Source organism: Poecilia latipinna, unplaced genomic scaffold (assembly GCF_001443285.1).
Source record: "Poecilia latipinna isolate Pla-1442-1.1 unplaced genomic scaffold, P_latipinna-1.0 Scaffold561, whole genome shotgun sequence".
Lineage (NCBI taxonomy): Eukaryota > Metazoa > Chordata > Actinopteri > Cyprinodontiformes > Poeciliidae > Poecilia > Poecilia latipinna.
Genome location: NW_015113177.1, coordinates 80,293 through 87,700, shown reverse-complemented (window position 1 = coordinate 87,700; position 7,408 = coordinate 80,293).

Below are 7,408 nucleotides of genomic sequence, written 5' to 3'. Positions count from 1 at the left end.
TAAGTCTTGCGATACAGATGAACATAAACAAACTATAGGTGTATTGGAGGAATATTTTGTATATTGTGTAATATTTTTTTACACTTCATAGTGATAAATTGTGCAAGCAATTTTTTGGAAGAAGATATCAGTACTAAACTACATCTAATGATAATGTCTTCAGATAAATAGTAATGAAAAAAAAAACACATAACATTAAGGAAACAAGACAAGCTGTTCATGTTCATATGTGACTGAGGCTTGAGTCACTGCTTCAACAGTCAGCACACACAGGCATATAGAGACACACTCTGCAATCCAAATCTTTATGCTACGTCTTACCTGGGTTACAGAAAAATGCAATTATCTATCAGTCCCAAATTGTCAGCTTAGAAGATACATTTTTTATTTCATGTGAAAACCATGGTCCCATAGTCTAGAGGAGAGGTGGAGAAGTTGCCTGAGCCGTTTCCATGGTCAGTGATGATTAGGGAAGCCATGCCGTCTGCTTGTGATAGCCCACAGTGTTTCAAGTTCAAAGTCACAACAGCCATGTACATTAGAGAGCCTAATTCTTCCTTTATGGAGAACTGAGTCATTATTACTCAGTGACAATGCCAAAAGTGCCAGTGCCATTGACCATAGCGCCACTGTGCTTCATTGTCCAGCGAGCTCACCTGTGCTAGAGCCTAGTTTAGATGTATGGAGTGTTATAAAAAGGAAGAAGAAAAAAACTGGCCTAGCAGCATTGATTGTCCAAACAATCAATGCCACAGGCTAATTGCCTGAATGAACTTGCATTACCAGATTATCAATAGATGGAGTACACTGATAGTTTATATCACTGTTACTACATAAAATCCACAGGACGACTTAAAGTATTCTGGTTTTTCAATTAGAAGCGAGATACATTTTGCTTTAAAAAACAATCTACAAAACAATACGGCAAACGGATGTAACACAATCCATCACTGTTTTTAGTTGGATATAAAAAGTTGACTAGATGGTCAAAGAAGGGAGAAAGACTATGGCATAAATCTTGAGGTTATAATAAACCTGACACTCCTAGTATCCCAAAGAAACGAGTAAATATTATAGCTGTCTTGGTGACCAAGAAGTATTTTTAAAATCTTTCAAAGAGATATGTAACTGCCAAAACATTTTATTTCTAAGCACATAAAAAGGCCAAAATATCTTTTATGATAATCCTTGAAAAGGTCATCCTGATTTTATGTAGAGCAGGTTCTTGGATGTCTGCAAAGGAAACTGTAGAGCGAGAGACTGTTTATTATTTTCATGGTTTGTACTTTAAAGGGAGTAATATTGATTTTTCAGCTTTCTCAATGGCAAGATTAATTTATCTTATTTTATTGAATAAAAAAAATCAAGGTCAGATCACTGTTTCAACATTTTTTTCTTTCCCAATGACATGATGAAGATTCTTTGGAGGTCAAAAGAGCGGACGACAGGAGGACACATTGATTTTTACTTCTTCACACTGCATTCTGTCAGCACATGGTTCTAATTCTTTCTTATTCTGGTTTAGTGGCACACAAAAAGGGTACAACAAGGACGGTGCATGTCTCTTTACTTTTTCAGTGCTGCTTTAGTTTCATGACTTCCGTATCACAATAATGATAGGATTTCCAAGTAGTTGTTACTTTGTAAGTAAAGTGGGGATGTCCTAATTCGATCCCATGTATCATCTGGACATTCAGATCAGGGCAATGTGACTGATCAGACTAACTTACAGCTCAGTTTGGGTTTATAGAAAGGTAGCAACAGATAATCAAACATTGTAATGAATGAATGCAGATTACAATTTTTGAACGCACTATACATCAACTCTTGAAGCAGATCAGCTCTTCTGGTTGAATACCACACCATGTGCCACTTCTGCCATCTAACTGTAGGTGAAGTTCGAACACAATTGTCAAAATTGGACAATAACATAGTGGAAAAACAAGGCCTAGTCCAATATTTTTCAATGTCAGCTGTATCATTCAGATGACAGGGTCAGAATTTGGTGTGGACAATGTAAAAGCATTGGTTGACTTGTTCTGTTGTAACAGACGGCAGTGTAATGGTGTGGGGGAAATTTTGCTGGCCCTCCAGAGGCCCTCAGTACAAGTTGAGCCTTGTTTAAATGTCACAGCCAACTAGTATTATTGCTGTGGATGTCTATTCCTTCATGACCATTGTTTAGCCATCTTCTGATGGCTACCTCCAGCAGGATAATGCATCATGTCAAAAATATCAAATCATCTCAAGCCGTTTTCTCGAACATGACGGTGAGTTCAAGTTCACTGTCCTCCAATGGCCTCCACAGTCTTCACATATCTAACCAATAAAACACTTTTATGACATGATTGAACAGGATATTTGCATTATGGATGTCCACCCAAAAAACCTGCAGCAATAACATCATGCTGTCACTTCAATACAGACCAAAATCTATGAGTAATTTTCCAGATGCCTTGTTGAATCTATTTATTAAAGAATTAAGGTTGATCTAAAGACCAAAGGGATACAACTAGGTACCAGTAGGGTGAACTTTCTCTCATAGTGCGTCATTACAAAGCAGCACTTCAGACATTGTTAGCGCTATTAATGTGTCAATCATATACATCACATTAAAATAACTTTATGCTTTATACTTTACAATAGGGTTTTAATTGGAATCTCTGGATCACCAGATATCATTCTTTAGTATTCAGCCATATCACAGGCCCAACAAATGTTCTTATCTAGCAACTGTTCTATTACATATGATTAAATGGTTGTAAATGGTTTGGGTAGAATGAGCTTTTTTTTTTTTTTTGGCATGAATGAATTGAGATGCAAATATTGTTTTATATTTTGCAAAGCTCAAAAAGCTATTTCATTTCATAACATTTTCCTTGGTAACACTATCAGAGATCATTGTAATTACAGATTAGGCAAGGTAATGTGCTCACAACCACATTACCTTCGTTGCTCCAAAACCAACAAAAAAGATTAAAGATTCATGCCTAATTTACTTCCACTTCTATCTCACTATGTTTCTGGCATTACACTGCATTAGAAACCTTTCTAAATTGGGTATAAAGTTATCTTTGTTGCCCCTTGACAGCCCAAAAGTGTGTTTGTGTATTTTTATTTAGCTGTTTTTTGGGTAAAGGGATGTTAAGGGAATAACAGGAATGGTTTTGGGCTGAGAGCTGTAGAAAATTCTGAATCATTTATACTGTTTGATCCAAGCAGCACTGCTGAGCTAAAGCAAGAAAACACCCATAGGTGCAGAGAATGGGCTACAGAGAGGTAAATCAAATCATGAAGCAATGTGGCAGGAAAGACATGTTGATCAGTTTTGAAAGAAAACTGACTAATATGCTCAAGTGAACCAGATATAATATTCTAAAGTGGACTTTATGCATAAGAAGAAGAAGGAAAAAAAAACATGTTCATCTGTGATTGTATTTGATGGGTGGACCTTTACCTCGTATAGAAGTAATCCCAGATACAAAAACGTAACTTCGGATATAGAATACCAATAATTTCTTCTTTTTTTTTTGACAGGCACACCTTATGGGCAGTCAGTGTCTTAACCTTGAAGCAATTCAGAGAGACCTAACATCAATGTTTTTGGACTGTGGGAGGAAGATGGATTATGTGCTCATATGCACAGGGAGAGAGAGCCCATGCATGCACAGGGAGAACTTGCAAAACCCATGCTAGAAGCACTTGGCTGGTATTCAACACCAGATTCTTGCTGCAAGGCAGCAGTGCTAACAAAAATGTTGTTGGTCAGCTGAAAAATTGAAGATGGCCGCTGCTCATTAGAACTCTCGCTGCCTGATGATCCCAGCTGGCAGTACTGTTGTTAAAGCTCAGCTGCATGTGGTCTGGCTTAATGCTTTTGAAGAATCTAGGTTATGTTTAATCTGTTCTAGTTTACAATATAAAACAACACAGAGAGATACAGCTAATGAAAGGTTGTCCAGATGTGTTTAAAGCAGTAATGCAGCTCTTTGCTTGCTGCCCAGATTGGGAGGCTACAAATCAGATGTCCACTTGAGCATCAAGCTGTGTTAGTGGTGGGTAACTGAGCAGTTCGACCTTAGTAGGAATAATAAATGGCAATTAAATATAATCCTTCAATTTAACCTCCTTAATGGAATACTTCAAACAGGTCTTTTGGCTTTTATACAACTTGGCTCAATAAGACCATGACCATTTGATAATGGAGTCTGCCCTGGCCTCCTCCAGAAACTGCTTCCATTCAGTTTTCTGAAGCCCATGTTTTCTCAAATGCAGAAAAAGGAACAGTGCTGCTGCCATAGAGAATAATGAATCCACCTGAAGAATGACTGAACTCAGCAATACTATGACCACATAATCTACCTAACCTGTGATGGGTCTGAGTGGTGCATGCAAAAGTTTGTTTCTTAGAAAAGTAGAATTCGGGTTTAATGATGACCATTATTTTTGAAATAAAAAATATTTTTGTATGTTTTTAATTGCTTGTGCTAAACTATGAAAGTGACAAAATGACAAATTATAATCAAAATGAGGAATACAAATTGATCCACTTTCAATATAGTTTTATCTAATCAGAAAAGTTTGGGGGATTTCTTTTGTACATGGCAATGGAGAAAGGCTCTGGTTATCACATTCAAATACTGATTATACTAGCATGTAGCTGAATATATCACTATATACCTGTTTTCATTTATGCCATTGGTTGCTGAGTTTAGTTTCCTAAAATGTGATTACACATTCTTCTGATATTTTTCTTATTTTTCATTTTAAAGTAGATTATAGAAGGACTACATTTAATGTAAAAAGCACAGTAGCTTGAATTGCATCTTCTATCACAGGTGAATGTGGGACATTTCTAAATTCTAATAGATCTCCATCCTGAATGAACTAATGATGACTAATGATGGAATATGATCAACACAAAATCTTCTGGATTATTTCAGAATAAAAGGAAAACGTACACATGGTCTATGTACATCAGCTACTGCTCCTCCAAGGTGTGTTTGTCTGTTTTCTTTTCCAGTAAATATGGGTCTAAGCCACACACAGTGGAGAGAGGTTTCGCCCTTTTACCCCATCATTAACCTTTGTCTTCCTTCCCCAGAAACAGTGGCATGCACTGGTGAATATCGACCACATGCCTAATCAGACATCGAAGACTGCAGTAAGTGTGTGCGTGCCCGCGTGATTGTGGTTGTTATCTGTGAATCATGTCCTTTGTCTGTAGAAACAGTGTCTGGGTTAGTGAACAAGGTCACAGTCCTGATTCAGTTTACTGGAAAAAGTGACCATTCAACTGCACAGCGAGATTCACTTAAAAACAAAGCCTGAAGGGACGAGTGGGAAATGATTGCTATCTTGCTGTTATTATTGACAGGAAAGTTTGTGTGTGTTTCAGTAACTCCTGAGTGGTTTACTCTCAGTCAAAATTTTTAGTTTTTGTTGTTTTGCAATGAATAGCACAGCCTCTCATTGCAGCCTGAATACTTTTATCACTTTTCAAAAGTCTGTATTGAAGGCACGAAATCATTGCTATCAGCTTTTGTTTTTATACCTGTTCAAATATATGCTGTACTTATGGATTTTACTCTACAGTGTTTGACAGGTCACAGTTTATCACAGAACAGAAAGGCACCCACACGCTCAACCTCAGGGACATTTTTGAGTGGATCAGTAACGTGACATGCATGTTGGAGGTCGCAGATAACCCGTGCATGCACAGCCCCAGCTGCACATGAGGGTTCATAAACTTTACTGCATTTCATAAAACAGAACTTGATACCTTTGAGAAGATGTAAAAACCAAAAGGTTTAACTAAAATTGCCTTCTCTCACTTCACTGAATTTTAGCTTTGCCTCTAAATCTCTCCCTTCAAACCATACTATTTTTTTTATGTTTGTATTGCAGCACTAATGTTGGACCTTGCAGTCTGAAAATAGTTTGAGACAGCTCTTGACTTTTACTGGTTCCATAGGGAGGCACTGTATATTTTGTTCTCTAAAATTACTTTAGAGGCACTTGGATGAACCGCAGAAATCAGTGCAACTGGATTATCTATCTTACTGCTGTCAGAGAACAATCGCAGTTGCGGCAAATATGAAAACAGCTATTTATCCAACGTAAACATGTTTAAACCATAAATTAGTGACAATTTCTATTTTTATTTTCCAAAAATGTTTTTTTTATTTATTTTTTTTGTGTAACCCATATTGTTCCTGTGCAATGCCTTTCTTTTATGAAAGGGAAGGAGAGATTAGAGGTTAATCCTGACTACTGTGCAACTCAGAACCCTCATTTCATGCGTCTTACTGTTCAACACTTTGTCCAAAAGGAGCTCAGAAGGGAAGGATAAAAAGACCTTGAAAAACAAAGAAGACTGTCAGGTTGGTTCATTATGAAGACTGCTTTTCTATTGCATCCTTTCTTCTCTTTGAGTTCTCAATATTAGATTTCATTTAAGTAAGGAAAGCAATCATGGAAGAAAAAAGCCTAATGAATTGAAATAGTTATTTTCAATTACCAAATTTTACCTTCTTTCCAAAATCTTAAACAGATATTGCACATTGTTAAATGTCAATTTCTGTTTAGATATTGCAACCTTATTATGTGAAGAATTTGCTAATCTACCTTTCATAGATTAAATCTATTCAAGTAAATTTAAGGAACACTCTTGGTGCTTCCTGCTTTGTTAAAATGCATGTGATGGATGTTTCTGGATATTTATTAGAACAGTATAAAAAACTATAAAGTTTGACCTGCAGGCATTTTAAAAGTTAAAAACACCAAAAACGTAAAATATTACACATCTAGTGGCAGTGTGCTGTTTTTGTGACTGATATGATGAAGGAAAAGAGCAGAAAGTACCGACTGCAGGGTTTGATATTACATGATTGATAGAGATAGTTCTGCATCCAAAACACTTTTTTTCAGCTGAGAAATTTGAATTTCTAAATCAAGAATAGGGAAATAAAAATGCATTTGCAAGACAAGTGAGACCGTTTGATTAACCATGGGAAAGCTTTATCTTAAGGATGATCAGGAAAAAATGACACTTTTGGCAAGTTGCATGTTGACACTTCAGGTGAAACATATCAGGAAAATATGATAGTTTAGCTAAAACTGAAATGACAACCATAATTTTGAGTAATCAATCAATTTATCAATTCAAATTAATTTGTGTAGCACATCTCAGGAACATGGTAGTTTAAAGAGCTTTACATTGTACAGACATATACAATTTTCTTTACAATCTTCTTACCACTCTGCTAGCTTTAGCATCTCACTAAAAAATATGCATTGGGTGTGAACATTAGCGTTAGTTAGAGTCCATCCAACTTGCCAAATAAATTATCCATATACAGAACATTAATGCGGGACACCTGAAAAAAAAAAAAAAAAAAAAAAAAAA